The sequence below is a fragment of the Pangasianodon hypophthalmus genome, chromosome 9 (genome assembly GCF_027358585.1).
Source record: "Pangasianodon hypophthalmus isolate fPanHyp1 chromosome 9, fPanHyp1.pri, whole genome shotgun sequence".
In the NCBI taxonomy this organism is placed as follows: Eukaryota; Metazoa; Chordata; class Actinopteri; order Siluriformes; family Pangasiidae; genus Pangasianodon; species Pangasianodon hypophthalmus.
This window is the reverse complement of record NC_069718.1, coordinates 17,665,851-17,682,045: the sequence shown is the minus strand read 5'-3', so window position 1 is coordinate 17,682,045 and position 16,195 is coordinate 17,665,851.

Sequence of the window (16,195 nt, the reverse complement as noted above, 5' to 3'; positions counted from 1 at the left end):
ACACACACACACACACACACACAGAGGCATGAGAGAGGGAGAGGGAGAGCGATAGATAAACATCTTACTCTTGTTCCTTGACTACAAATTGGTTGTGTCTCTGGTTTGTTCATGGCTTCCAAAACACTCTTCAGTGCCAACTCTAATTAAAAGCTTTGTATATACATAATGAATGCTGCGTACAGAATCTAAATGTGGACAGTGTGTAGATGATGGAGGATAAAGAAAATACTGTTTGGGGTAGGAAGTTAAACTTTAATCACAGTTCTGTAGAAATATGTTTTGTGTGTGTGTGTGTGTGTGTGTGCTTGGATGTTGAACTCTATGGGTGGTTATATGAGTCTTTTCTCTTTTAAGGAAGTACAAAAATAAAGAACAACAAAAAAAGAGGTTTGTTCAAAAGTTTGCATCTGCCTCAGCAATTCAAGTGGGAACCATGTGGATGAGAACAGCAAGAGATGTCAAGGATCAGCTGTAGAGACAGAAAATAAACTGCTGGGAAATGTTTAACCATGCCGACAAAGAGAATAGCTACTATGCTTTAAAGCACCTCAAGTCTTCCAGTGCTAACTCCAAGCCTGGAGAGAGAGCAAGAGTCAATCTGATTTTATTTATTGATGAAGGAAGAAACAACCGAGAGGAAATGGCTTTGAAGTGTTCGGTATTGAGAATCTTTCTCTCTGAAGATCCTCGCCCATGAATTTGACACGTTTATAAGCCAAAGGCTCGTGCCATGCCGAGCCGCACAGAGGAGCTGGCCGTTTGCTCTGTGATTGATTCTGCCCATTACTGAGGGTTTGCTGCCTCATTTGGCAGCCTGGTGCAACCCTCTCTTTCACTGTGGTAGTGCATTAGGACTCTCTGCTCCTCCCTCAGCCCCTCCGGTGTACTCCTAAGGGGAAAAAAATGCATGGAAATGAATTATGGAAATTTTGATGGGAAACTAGGAAAATTGCATGGCGCTGGTGTTTCATTTAGGCAGGCGCTTTCCTGGAGCGGTGTCTGCAGGGCTGCAAGGGACAGAGTGGGAAACATCGCTCTGTGCAGCAGGAGCATTGAGAGACCTCCTCTCTCCACTGTTCACGGCGACCCGCAGTGCCGATTTATCTGCAGAGTGGCCTGGGCTTGTCTGATATATATGCTCATACAGGTGTATTTATCAGTTCCTGCCAGGGCTCAGGGGCAGAAGCTGGCCTGCTATCCTGCTCTGGGACCGAGTCCTCACACCTCAATAACAAACCTTGGGTAAATCACTGGAAAATGGAAAAATGTTATTTCACACTGCATTTCTGCTTGGAGCTGCTGGGCATCAAAGCAACAGCACTTTTATAAGCTGCAGTGTATAGGTACAATTCTGTCTGTATTGTACTGTGCTGTCTAGTGTTGTTAAATTGTTTTGCAAACACGTAAAGTGTTTGATGATTGTGTATCAAAGCGGATCACGACAAACAGTTAACGGGTTCCAGTTTTTCCTGTCGGTTAAAATCATTTGTGGAAGCAGTGTGAAATAAGCAGCCCATGCAACTCCTCTCTGACCGAGGCTCTCAGCTACTTTAAGCTATTATGTTCTATTTATTTCTATTATTTCTATTTCAGATTCTCTTTTTTTTATTCTCATGCACCACAATACTTCATTTATCACATTTACCTTAATTGAATGAAATGAAATGAAATCTATCCTCATCAGCCTAATTACTGGTGTTAATGATTCATTATCAAATATGCTACACTGTTAGCTCAAAATAGTTTGTATTTGACCATTAATTCTTTATTTAAAAGACTTTAAGGTGGGTTACACCACCAACCATTAAATGATCAAGAATTTGGCCAAATCTAATTGAATTTAAATTCAATTCATTTGAATTGCATTGCATCACTTCATTTTAAATGAATTTTAACCAGTGCTTATGCTTATGCTGCTATGGGACATGTTGTTGCTATCAATCTTGCTGTTACACTTTTCTCCAGCTGTTTTCCATCGAATTGCATGATAGAGTCTACAGTTTATAGTATTGTTTGTACTGGTTTCTTTCATTATTATATTTTTTATTATCTTTTTCATTATTATTATCTTTCATCAGTACTATTCTTTAGTCCTGCCTAATTAGTGTACACTGTCCTATATATTTATTGTCTGCTGTATTTATGTCCGGTGTATTTATTGCCTGGTGTATTTATTGCCTGGTGTATTTATTGTCCGGAGTATTAATGTCCGGTGTGTTTATTGTCTGGTGTATTTATTGTCCAATTTATTAATGTCCGGTGTGTTTATTGTCTGGTGTATTTATTGGCCAATGTATTTATTGTCCAGAGTATTTATTGTCCAATGTATTGATGTCCGGTGTATTTATTGTCCAATGTATTTATTGTCCAATGTATTTATTGCCTGGTGTATTTATTGTCCAATGTATTTATTGTCCGGAGTATTTATTGTCCAATGTATTTATTGTCCGGAGTATTTATTGTCCAATGTATTTATTGTCCGGAGTATTTATTGTCCAATGTATTAATGTCTGGTGTGTTTATTGCCTGGTGTATTTATTGTCCAATGTATTTATTGCCTGGTGTATTTATTGTCCAATGTATTAATGTCCAGTGTGTGTATTGTCTGGTGTATTTATTGTCAAACGTATTTATTGCCCAATGTATTTATTGTCTCGTGTATTTATTGCCCAATGTATTTATTGCCCGATGTATTTATTGCCCAATGTATTTATTGTCTCGTGTATTTATTGCCCAATGTATTTATTGTACATTTTGCACTCATCTCACAGCATTGTGTACAGTGCTACTGTATAATGTTTTGCGCCATGCTTCAGAAGAAATTATATTTCTTTCCCATGTATACTACGTATATAATTAAATGTATGTAAATTAAATGGGGGAATGATCATAAAACCCACTTGACTTCACCAGCCAGTGACTAAACCTTACCCTCTGACTAAAATCTTAGTCTAGGATAAGATAATTATCAATACTTAAAAACTTACCTTTTGGGGAACTTTTAGATTTTTTTCCCCACATTCCTGCCATTTTGGAAATTTAAACTACCTTGCCTGCGTGATTAAAATGAATCCCTTACCAAAATTTAAATCTGAGTATGAAATGATGAAGCAAAAAGGTTGAAGTTCCTGTAAGTTTACTGTAAAAAATACTGACTATTTTAAACAAGGTTTACAGGTTAGTGCAAGTGGACTAATAGATAAACTTTGATTTAATCCAGGTTGGTTCAATAAGTCGTATTGTACATAAAAGAGTTATTGCACTGACAGTTTTAATTTAGTATCAAGTATGAATAACCCATGCTGGAGGACACTGCTGTGTGTTTTATTTTTTAAGCACAGATGCGATTATTTAGGCCTAAGGTCAAAAGTACACTTTCCTTCATAAGTCATGCTTTTACACTGTTATAAACGCACATTGCGGTGCTGCCCTTTAGGTTTTTTTGTGGACTCAGGCACAAAACTACAGAATGCATGCTTTAATTATATCTTTTTTACTGATGTGGAGAAAAAAAGCTTGTCTTTCATCTATATCTTTATCTTGGCGCCACTTCTAAAGCCGTTTAGATGTGGCTCTATTTTTCTCAGTTATTCTAAGCTGATACAAGGTATATAGAGGTTAAAAGCACTGGATTCCAAATCTCACCTCTTTGCATCACTTTCTTTGTAATAATTGTGGTATAATAGTGGTATGTGTATTTGCTATCTGAATGATGAACACTGGGTCAGAACATTAGATATACCCATACAGAAAGTGACTAGCATGTTGTGTTGAGTGTACACCACAAGTTATGTGAGGACAAGCTGCTTTCAACTCACATTACATCATAACATCCAGAGGCTTGTTATAGGCCTTGTGTAACTGAGGGAAAGGGAAAGAATGCATGACTCCCAGGTGTGATTACGTCTGTATAACCAACTTATGGCAGGCCAGAGTGGGGTTGTCTGGCTAAAATGGCTTTATTGCTTGAAATACTTCCAAGGGACACCCCTGTGGAACACTGGAATGGAACACTCCAATGTTGCTGTGAAACAGACAGCTCTTAAAAGCCAAAGCATAAGAAAACCTTCTCAGCAAATGTCCCTTTCAATCATGTCATTGCTCCACCACTCGACTGTAAATAATGAATAGCTGTATGTCCAGTGCAGGCTGCAGCCAACATGAACCTTCACATATTGATTTAAGAAAATAAAAAACATGTGTTGTTAGCAGCGGCTTTGTTACTATGTTGGATTTGTAGCAACTTGTATCTTTATTATATTGTTTGGGACAAATAACAAGAGAAGAAGCTTATTAAGATCCTCTGAATTATATTTCCAAATATGAAACATCTCAGTGCTAATGAGACAATTAAAGATTCAGAGAATTTATGCCTCCTAACCATGCCACCATGCACAATGACGCTACCATGAAAAGCTTTATATCTTCATTATGAGGTTGTAATGATGAGGGTTGTTACAAACCATCATATCACTTAGCAACTTAGCACAAAGACCTTCATTAAATGTGAACATTGAACATCATATTGAGCACTCTTGCTACCAGTAGGATAATGAAAGGATAAAATGAAAAACAGTAAAAACAGACCTCAATCCAAACCAGTAACTAACCACCATTTTCATTCTCAGATTAAAGAGCTCAGATTACAGCCTAAAATGTCAAAATATGCTGGAATTTTACTGTGGAACAGAATGCAAGCAGAGCTGGTTTTAAAGAAGCTAGCAGGGTGTCACAATAAAAGCACAAGCAACACATGTCGTGCTGGAAAACACTTTTTATCATGACGTGTTTTTGTTTTGGCTTCGATCCTGTCTCCACCTCTGTCTTGCCGTTGGTTTCTTCTCTGATTGTGTTCGCCTGATCTCTGTTTAGATCTTGAATAGTATGTCTATACCCTCATGTTCCTGTGTCTAGCTGCAAAGTCTCGTTCATTGTTTATGTACTTTTCTTTGTGTTATTTCCCTGTTTATGATTTGACTCTTGCTTGCCTGTTTATGGACTCTTGCTTGTGTCCTGTTTCTCTGTAAAGGATTATTCTTGGGTGTTTCCTTCTGATTTGAATCATGCCTCAAATTATGACAACAATTATTAATGTGCCCTTTATACAGAACCTGCTGAGTATGTACTTGTGTCCTGCCTCAATCAATGCATGTTACACATGGCTAAACCCCTGTGTCTTTCAGAGATAAAAAAAATATATCTGGATATATAAATAAATAATATAATATAATATAATATAATATAATGTACAAAGATATATAAAAAGATATCAATATGCGGTTTCATTTTTGGCATCCACATCAGATTATTTGCTGTTAACAAATGTCTTAAGAATCTCTTTCAGACTTTTATGAAATCAAGCACACCAGCACCACCAATGGGTGTAAGAAAAATACACAGAAGGATATGAAGAAGCAAAAGTGGGGCTGATTTCTTTCCAGCCCAACCTGTAGATTCATGCAGCTTATCAGTGACAGTCATGTCAGGCTTTATATAGAGTGAAACACCATCTAGTTTTGATCTCCATTTGGGCTGATATTTTTCATGTCACTGACTAATCCGTAACATGTCATCAGCAGTGATCGAGAAGGCGCAGGTGTAATGAATACAGCCGCAGGTGTAATGAGTGAGAACAAGGTGGATTATTTTCTCTGTCATCTGTTAGGAAAATCTAAAAGTAGATAGACTAAGCACGCATTATCCAAAATACATGTTACAAAAAAGAGCAGATGACAAAGCTGTAAGTTTATTGAGAATTTTTTTTTAATGGAAGGATTACAACTTTGCTGTTACATGTTTGGTATTTGGAGGAAACATAGCATGAACGCAGTAGAAGAAATTGTTAGAAATTGTTTCTAAATTAGAAGCTGTCTCTCTGCCTTAAAGTGTGTGAGTAATAGTATGTATTCTTATTAATCCTTTGATCATCTAATAGTTTCATAGTTGAGCTGGTGATGGATATTAGATTTTAACCTCCAAAGTAACACACAACTATTTTGATTACTCATAAATGTTAGTCTCCTTCTATTCTTTTTACCCAGAGTGTTATTAATAAATGAGTCACATGGTACTGGCTGCTTCTGTGATATTTTTTGGTTTGACCTAGCAGTTAAAAATGCTAACTGCTTTAAAGATCTGGGTTGTAAATGCCTTGTCAGCCTTTTCCTTATGAAACACACCCACTTGAAGAAACACAAGGTAGCAACCAACTGCTAACAGAGCAGGAGGCAGGCCTTTGGGCCACGAGCAGTCTGCTCTCTACCCTCAGGCACGGGTGATGGCGTCCACACCTCCTCTCTCCTTTCTGTCTCTCTCTATCTCTCTCTTTCTCTGTCCGTCACATGTGCCCATAGTGGGAACCTGGCAAATGCTAGTGTGCCTTGCCAAGGAAGATTTATACCTGGTGCTTGACCTAGTTGAGTTTGCATCTATATTAGTGGGAAGCGAGGGCTAGGTGGAGGGAGCGGGAAAGGTCACACAAAGCCCAGTTCCTCCGCTGATGTATCAGGATGATGGAACTGGCTAATTTAGTTAGCAACAGTTGTCCCCTCCGCTGCCACAGATGGTACACCACCACTGCTCAAGGCGAAGGAATAAAAGCGAATAGTTGAGCAGATGAAGAATGATCTCAAAAAAAAAATTCTATTAAAGGTTCAAGATTTCGTTATCACAAAACCTAATTCTACATAATATCAATGATCAGGGTTCAGTTTTAAGGAAAATATTTGTTTATTTTGTATTAAGTTCACATGAAAGCTAAATAATTCAGCTTTTGTACCGTTGCTGCAATTTTTGCAATGAAGTTTAATAAAAACACAGAAGACTCTAAACATAAAACAATGCAGGGACAAAAAAAAAAGAAGCACATAAATATTTTTGAAGCACTGTCTCATTTGCATGACAAAATAACCTTCTTGGGATTGTGAAGGAGATTTTTTTTTGTTTGTTTTTTTTCTTTTTTTTTTTTTTTTAGAAAAATAAAACAGGAAGATAATTTATTCCATGTATTTGTGGTCATGGACTTCAATTCTTTATCACCAGGAGAATTGCATTAAATCACCACACAAAAGGAGTGTGTCTCTGGAGTGGAGGGAAAAATGAGACAGCCGCTGCATATAATGAATTCCTATGAGGATAACCCCACCTCAGAATAAAGGCCTAATCACAAATTAACTGCTTCATACCTTTGTAGAGCACAGTTATAGACATAACCAGCATGGTTGCAGCAGTATATTGTGGGATTGTGATGCTTTTACTGAAATAAAAGACAAAGAAAGAGTAAGGGATGCGAGGAGAGATGCTATTTCTTTTTTTATGGAGAACAAGTGTAGTGAGACCTGATCGCTTCCCAGCCTTTAAAAGATGCTGTGTGTTATGCAGCGTTTGTGTAAATGTGTTGGAATGAAAATTTGCCATACGGAACTGCCGTATGTGAAAGTCTATATCCAATTTCTCTTCTTTAACGTAACAATTTTACAATATTGTCATAATTAAAAGGAACAAAAGTACTGTCGCTGTGTTTTTGCGTACACTCTGCTGAATCTTAGTGAAAGTCTAAATAATCCAGCGTTTATATAACAGTCCTGACATGTTTATTCCAACCAGTCTGTCATTAAAAGTCCTTTCTCGTCTCTGACTAACGGGGCAGATTCAGCAGGGTTTAATCAATACGGGAAAACAGGGGACAGAGAGAGCTTCCCAACTGCGGATGAAGATTAAACACCACTGTCTCCGACATGTTCAGCCCAAGTCAAAAAGCTCTGCCTAACACCAGATCCATCTATCACCGTCATCAAATGGTGTTTTTCTAACGACACGATGCCGTGTGACGTGTATTTTTTTCCTACAGTTATAGGTGAGCGACTCTATCATAAATCATGTCCGACAAAGCTCAGCTTGACCTCTAAATGGCGGAGTTATCAGCGTATTCAGATTCTCCACGGTGAGGATGTCTTGTGACCTGGTGGCGTTCTTGCTGTCTTGCTTGGAGCTTTGAACGATGTTCGAGTAATCCCTGGGGCTGCTAGGAAATAACAAACGATCTCTGGTTGTGGTCCCTGGGCGGACGCTCGCTCTCCAACAGGCTGGAGCCCTCTCTGTGTCCTTCAGTTTTAGAAAAAAGGAGAGTCTCTTCACTCTGAATGCAATTTACTCTTTTCTTTGAGTACTTCTTTGAAGGATTCAGATATAAAATTGCACCTTTTAACAAAATGTACGCCTAGATAACTTATGGAATGCAAATGAGATTCAGACAAGAACTATCACATTCAGTTCAGTGAAATTGCAATCAATGTCCTCATTAAGCTATAACCAGAACTAGGATTAAAAATCCCAGTGAAAAGCACCTCCAATCTGCAATCCTGCACACGTTTCCTGTATTCATTTCTCTCCCTCATTTTAACATGGTGCTTGGCAGGAGCTTGCTGTGTTCCTTTGTGTTAATTAGACGCTCACACTTCCATAACGGCCACAGATATGAATCTGTGGGGTGTTTGCTTTCTGTTCTGCGTTTGATGAGGGGCTAAAAGAGTAGAGCTCTATCTTAGGAGCATACACATCTGATGAAACTCTGCCGTGGGCATTCTCCTTGCTTTTTTACAACCCCTCCACAACACTAAAGGACACAAGCACGGCCACCCTGCAGTGCACGGCCTTCTCATCATTCATAGTGCTGTTTTTATTTTTTTTACACGCCAAACTCTAGGCTCATTTACTAGATGAAAGACACTTACTATAATATTTTCCCTGGCGCTGACAGCTTTAGAGGAAAAAAAACCCTAGAAACTTCCATTTCAAGTGTGTTTTTCAGTGATACAGGACTAGCGATATAAAAGCACAGCGCAAGCAGGAGTGAGAGAAAAAAGAGAGTGTGTCACTGGCTGGTCTTGAGCTCCTCTTGAGCACACAGGTCGCAGCTGGACACTTTTGCTAAATTATTGATCAATGGTGGAGCACAGAAAACAGAAACACAGCTTAGCCCTATCGCCTTTCCTTCTGCAGATTTTGCTGTCTCTCTTTCTTGCTTTCTCTCAATGTACTTCTCCTCCTTCTGTCTTTGTCTTACTTCTCTCTCTCTCTCTCTCCCTCTCTTCCTTCTCTTTCTGTCTCTTTCTGTCTCCAGCTGTAATGTGTGAGGCATTCAGTCCCTCAGATCCATCAGCTCCTATGCAAAAACTCTGCTGCACTCAAAAAAAGCTTCCAAGTTCAGTTCAATTATTCAGCATCCCTCTGCAATGATGAATTATTGAGGTAAAAGCATGTTCTCGTATATGGCAGCGTAGTCTGTTGAAGACACTAGCCATTTCTGCTGTGGGATAATGAAAAGGTTTTATGATGGTATGCTGGGAGCTACATCACTCCTGAAGTCATTATAAGACAAGGTTTGAGGGACAAAGCAGTGTGTTGAGTTTTAGTACTTTATAAGATTGATGTTGAGATGAAAAGAAACTTATCTCATCACATTTTATGGGGAAACTAGGATTATGAGTACAAATGGCTTTTTAAAACCAGTGTTAAATGGTTCAGTCCAGTCTAAAGTGTCACAACTTGAACAAAGTCTAGGTATTTAGGTATTAAGTAGAAGTAAACAATATATCAATAAATGAATCATAGTAAGCTTTGCTCCTCACACGCTTTTTATGTGACAGTGCTACAATGCAAAGTAAAAAAAAAATCCCATCTGTTGATGTAAATATCTATCTATATCAGGCGTCTGATGAGAAGCCTTGGTCCACTTTCCCTTGGCTTTGCGTGAGAGAGAAGGCAGATGATCCGATAAATTATCAATAATGCCCCTGTAAATCAAAGCCACTTTGGCAGCATGGCACTTGGCGCTTTTCTGTGCTCCCCTCATCACCCATTCTCAACAACTGCTCCCTGGCCCACTGCCTCCTCCAAACACTGCCATCTTCCACAAGGTGTTTGAATAGACTGTTCAAATATTTTCACTCAAGATTTCCTTTTATTCTCCCTCTAAATTGGCAATACATCCTCATATGTGTCTCTATTAGCAGAGGAAGCCATGGCTACAGTGCAGTCTGCAGTCGTATGGTATGATCATTTTTGTTGTTTATGTAAACTAGATCTAGCACATTGTATTTGAATATTTTTTTTGAGAGTACTTACTAAAAGGGGGGAAAATACAAGAAATAATGCCAGTCTTGGTCACTGTATGTATGTTCCATGAAGAACAAAAAAATTAAATTTAAAATAAAAAAGAAAACAACAACATACTTTACTTATAGCTGTTCGATCCAAGGTAATTAAGGTAGCTAGCTAACAAATTTTAAATGAACTAGCTAACATTGTAAAGAACGAGTCTCGTGGCCTAATGCTGCATAATTTCCAAACTCTGACTAGGACAAAGTAAAGAAAATACCTCCTCAACTTGGAATTCCTATTTGGATAGTTTGGAACCCAGAGTTCAGCATTTGATGTCATGTTTTGTTGACATTAGCATGGCTGCTAATCAACAACCATCAACAGTGAATAAAATATTACTTCACTACTTTAGATGAGTAGTATTTACATCAGATCAATCAACATTACTATCAAGACATTAGTTAGTTAAATCTATAACATACAGTTTGTTGTTTTGAGAAGGTAAATATAAATACTAATGATTGCTAATGTTAGATGGCTAGCTTGTTGAGAAAAAAACACCTGCTTTCACTGAGGCATCCCACTTTGTAGCTTGAACTTGCTTGGGTCTAAAATTACTTCTACTAATTTACTTCTCTAATAAGTGAACTAAATAAGAATTACAACCTGTTCTTGGATGGAATGCAATTAAAATGTTCATACTGGTCACTTGGGTGGCATAGCAGGTACTCTTGAGGCCTCACCGTTACGGGGTGTGGGTTCCATCCTGAGACTGTCTTGAAGGAGTGTTGCATATTGCACCTGTGTGTGGGTGGCAGTTTTTATTATGAATCTGCTTTAAGTCATGTACCATATTTTTGTTTATTACTTATGCAGTTGGTATATCCACAGCCAGACCACCCTTTAATGCCACAATAAGACTACCCCGTTAATGCCTTTGTAACCCCATGAAAGAGAATTGTAGATCTGTCCCTGCCCCAAGTGTTCCACCCCTGGTCAAATCTAGAACCCTTACATTTTCGGTTGTCCCTTTGGGGGACCTATGTAGAACTGTACAATACAGTGTTTCCCTATCAGAAAGGACTCCAAATTTGGATCCACTGCCACTCTGATAAGTTGTTTACTGAAGATAAGTGACTGAATGAATATTAAGTACTTTGTGGCAAGTACATTACACTTGATTACGTGTAATCTGCAACCCTATACATCATTAGACGCTATATATATTCCCCGGTCATGGTCTTGTAATACAGTCATTTTCAGTTCTTGCTTGTTTTGGAAGCTTTTTGCCTTTAGGTTGTGAAATGAATCTTCAATGAGGTTCAGTTATGATGCTCCAGTATCTCTCCTGCGGCTGCTGTTGGCAATTACAGTATATCATCAGTACAGACAAGCAAGCTAGTTCCATTGCCAGCCATATATTTTATGTCTCTTTGATACCAGTTAGCCTTCATCTCATAAGACCATGACTGCTAATAAGACAATGTCCTGGAACTTACTAGTCAAAATATAACCTGGCCTTGTTGTGGACGTGGAATAATGTGGTTGGAAGAAATGGTCTTCAGTCATCTACGTTTGTAGCCTACAAGATGCTAGCTTCAACACTGACTTCATTCTTGCCTCATAATGTATCTGTAATTCATGCTGATTTCCACCACTAACTAGCCACCGAAGGACTCCACTCCTTTTCTTCAGCCTACTCTCCAGTATTCTCCCTATTAACATTAAAGAAAGTGTTAGTACTGTAACATGTACACTGACTGAATTTGTAGAATATTAGTGCAACTGCTTGATTGGATCAAAAGCCTGCATTCGCAATGGCACATTAAAAACAAAATAGCAGACTTTTTTCTCCTCTACATAACTGTGTTTATAAGAGTTTGGGAGGATGACAATTGTTTTGAGAGGATAATAATTTACACTAGAACATACCAAGCAAAATAATTGCTTCTCAAGCAACAAAACAAGTTCGATATCAGATTTCAGGCCCTTTAAATCTCTCTGGTCTCTCCAGTATTGAAAAGTTACACCAGTGTTCAGTCTTATGTTCCCTTGTGTTTTTGTGCTGTTTTCTTTCTAGAGACTTTATTTTCCAGTGCACTTTTTTATTTTTCTTAGGCAATATTGTAGTGTAAGCTGTTGTTTGCATCAGTAAACTTTTTAAATATTATTTTTCTGTGCCATTGCTTTCATAGGATTTATCAAAAACTCTGCCATAATTCATCTTCTCTCCTACTTCATCAAGCAACCACTTCATTCTCTGCTCATTCATAGCCTACAGTTATATCGACTTTTTAAATACAAGCAAAATAATTGGCTGGTAGGACTGCCTTCTTACAGAGAAGTTTTCTGATTAGTTACTTAAAAAAAGCTCCTCATCTCTCTCTCTGTACAAACACAGCTTCTTTCCCCATCACTTCATTTCTCAATCGAAATGCCTTACTACTAACAAACCACAACAAATACATTTCAAAACAGTCATTTAACAAAACACCAAGCACTACGTCTCTTCTAACAAGAACATTTTCTTAAATTTGTCCAAAAAACACTAACAATGGGTGTCATTACAGTAAGTGCTTAATATGATATGTGTTGATTGTGTAGTAAATATTTTTTCTTTAGTTTTGTTTGTTTTTTCTAATTGTTTATTTTCCCTTGGTTGATAAAATGTTTAAAACTTTCAGAATTACTGTAAACAGAATGGCACAATTTACAGTAATTGTACAGAATATACCATATATAACAGGAAAATACAAAAAGTACTAGAAACAAAAACACAAATTCTGACTAACAGAACTAACAGTACTCGATCATAAGATTTCCACCTCTTCTTTGTGGTAATAATAAATGATAGGGAATAGTGGAACATGCTCATTTACTCGTGCTTGTACTTGTAAAAAGATGCTCCAATACCAAACCCAATGCCGCGTAATACTATGAGAAGTAAGCCAAGTGTACATTGTTGTACTAATTAACAGACAACATGAAACTGCAACATCTTCCTGCAATAAAAATAACATGATAAAACGTCTTAAACATAAAACCCAGCACAAGGAGTTCATTGCTAGCAGCACACATCAGCAACTGCTGCAACAAAAGCTGGCTACACGAGAGAAAAAAGGCCTACAGATAACACTAGCCTAGTGAAAATTAAAAGCGCTTATCCGGTATGTTGTTCTTGATGATCAGCCACTGTTGCTTATCTGTAAGAAGGGATTCTGACCCAATGAAAACAGCAGCATAGGACTGATCCAGGATTATGATATACATATCTGATAACAACTTGGTAACAACATTTATGTTCTTGTGTTATTGTAGAAATAATGCCAATCTTGGTCACTGTATGTATTTTCCTTGTAGAATAAAAAAATAAAATAAAAAAGAAAACAACTACATACATTACTTATAGCTGTTCGATCCATGGTAACTAAGGTAGCTAAGAAATTTAAAATGAACTAGCTAACATTGTAAAGAACGAGTCTCGTGGCCTAATGCTGCATAACTCCCAACCTCTGAGTTCAGACTTCCCACGTCTGAGTTAAGTCAAATGCAGCGTACATGCTTCTTTATGGCCACTATTTAAACTAGAGAGATATAAACAGAGCTAAATTAAAAGTTCCCTGCCATCCCTGATTGATTAATACTAAGTAGGTTACTCATCTTTGTATCAATATCAGTATCGGTATTGAAGAGTACCGAAAAACTTGTACTCATAGTCTATCAGAAAAAAAAGTTAGCCATGCATCCCTAATGAATAATGTAGCAGGAAATGCGATGCCATTTTTGAATGGACTGTAAATCAGTGTGTGAGTGCATGAGGATGCTGAAATGCCATGTTTTCCATTCTAGACTCAAGCCTTCCGTGGGGATCATCCAAAAAATGAAATTAGGTCCTGTGTGTTTTATGAGCTGATTCTGGATTTGTGGTGTGATATTCCTGTACACTGTGCTGTTGGTACCTCTCTGACTCTCTTTATTGCCTTATGATTTAGTTCAATATATGACTTGTTACTTAGCTAACTGCTATCAGTTTGACATCCAACGTGTTATCCATTTGGTTTTGAACTTAACCAGTTTTGACACAAAGTATGAATAGAACATTTGTAAATTGGACTGTAGAAATAGTATATAGATAGATAGATAGATAGATATACTTTATTGATCCCATGAGGGAAATTCTTGTGTTACAGCAGCATGGTCAGTAGCAAGATACAACACGTACACACACAAAATATAAAAAATATAAAATACAATAAGTTAAATTAAATGTAGTAGTGCAGATATGGAACACAGTTGTAGATTTAACCAGATTTACATCAGTATTTACATAAGTCCACTTGTGAAAAACTGGCAGTGAATAACGAATATGAAGAACCTTGAGAATGTAAAATATAATGACAGCTTTCTAAATGATAGCTTTCTTGTAGTAGTGTAATGTGAAAGTGTTATCATCTGTCACACACAGGTGAGCTGTTATTGTACAATGTTATTGCGAATGGTAAGAATGAACTCCTGTAACGTTCTCTGTGACAACGAATTTGCATGAGTCTTTTGGAGAATGAGCTCCGCTGACTCTGTAGTGTGTTGTAGAGTGGATGAGACGGATTGTCCATGATGGAGAGCAGTTTGTTCAGTGACCTCCTGTTCCTCACTGACTCAAACGTCTCCAGTTTGTGTCTAATGATGTATATATATATATATATATATATATATATATATATATATATATATATATATATATATATATATATATATATATATATATATATTGTGTCCAATGGTATATAGTTTTCCTGGTAGTAGGAACCATGAAAAATGTATCCAAAGTATTTTGAAAGACTGTGATCATTAAATGCAAAACAATAAAAATACATTTACAGTTTGGTCCACATTGTGTGAAGAGTTTTCAAAACATAAACTTGGTAATAACTAATGCTTGTAAGCAGTAAAAAATAATAAATAAAAAATAGAGAGAGAGAGAGAGAGAGAGAGAATCCAGCTGGTCTGTGTTGCAATGTTTTGTTGCTGATTATAGTCATAGAGACACGTTTTTGTGTAAAGACAGTTACCAATATGTTATTTGATCTTTATTTGCACTCTAGCTACAGACACAACATGAGGAATCAACTCTAGACTTTTTGTTAGCTCTCTGTCCATGAAGTAATGCGTGTATCCGTGTGTAGTAAACGGCCTCAAAAAAAAATTCCAAAAGAGAGATAAATAGACAAGGACAGAAATGGCGACCAAAAAATACAGAACTGAAAGATGAAGATACAGAGAGACAACGACAGTAATTCGTAACTATACTAACTCCTCTCCTCTCTCCACTGCTCTTCTGACCATAATAAGCATTCGGCTGTGTCCTGGCTCACTCGTGCCAGCGCAAATGCCCCTCATTATCTCCTGATCTACTCTGGACTGCGCTGTTGTGTTCTTGCTGCACTTCCTTTATTTCTTATGCTATGCCAAGCACTGTCTGACTGAGATGGAGGCGGACGAACTTCATTATATGCAGGATGGCTGGGCGAGTGGAAAGGAGATGGCATAAATGTTTTTGTAGAAATTACAGCAGTTCCGGAGAGCAGACATCAGCAAGGGAATCGCCTCGGTGACAAAACCCACAAAGAAAAGTCCAATTTGGCGACTTTTTAAAAAAAATTATGACAAAAGATACTGCTGAGTTGAATGCACAGTTGTGAGGAAGATGTAATTAGTGGCCCAGCTAGCATTGAGTGTGTAGGTTTTGTATTTGGGTGTGTTTGTGAGAAATACTGCATATTTAAGTGTTCTCTTCACAAGCTGGAGGTCTTACACAATCTCGCTGTGGGAGTCTGAGCATTAAAGAAGACGTACTCTGTTCATTCAGTGTTAAATGAGCTTTGTGTATTGACTTGATCACAGAAGCATCAATATGAACTCTTTAGGTCTAGTGATTTGATTTGCTGTCACTTTTATTTTTACTTGAGAATATTGCTTTTGGCTGTTTAGCTCAATTTACAAAGCCTGTTGTTATTATATTTATATTTATATTTATATTGGCTTTTGATGCACTGCAGGAAAATCAGTATTGACATGTCTCAAGGCTTAACTG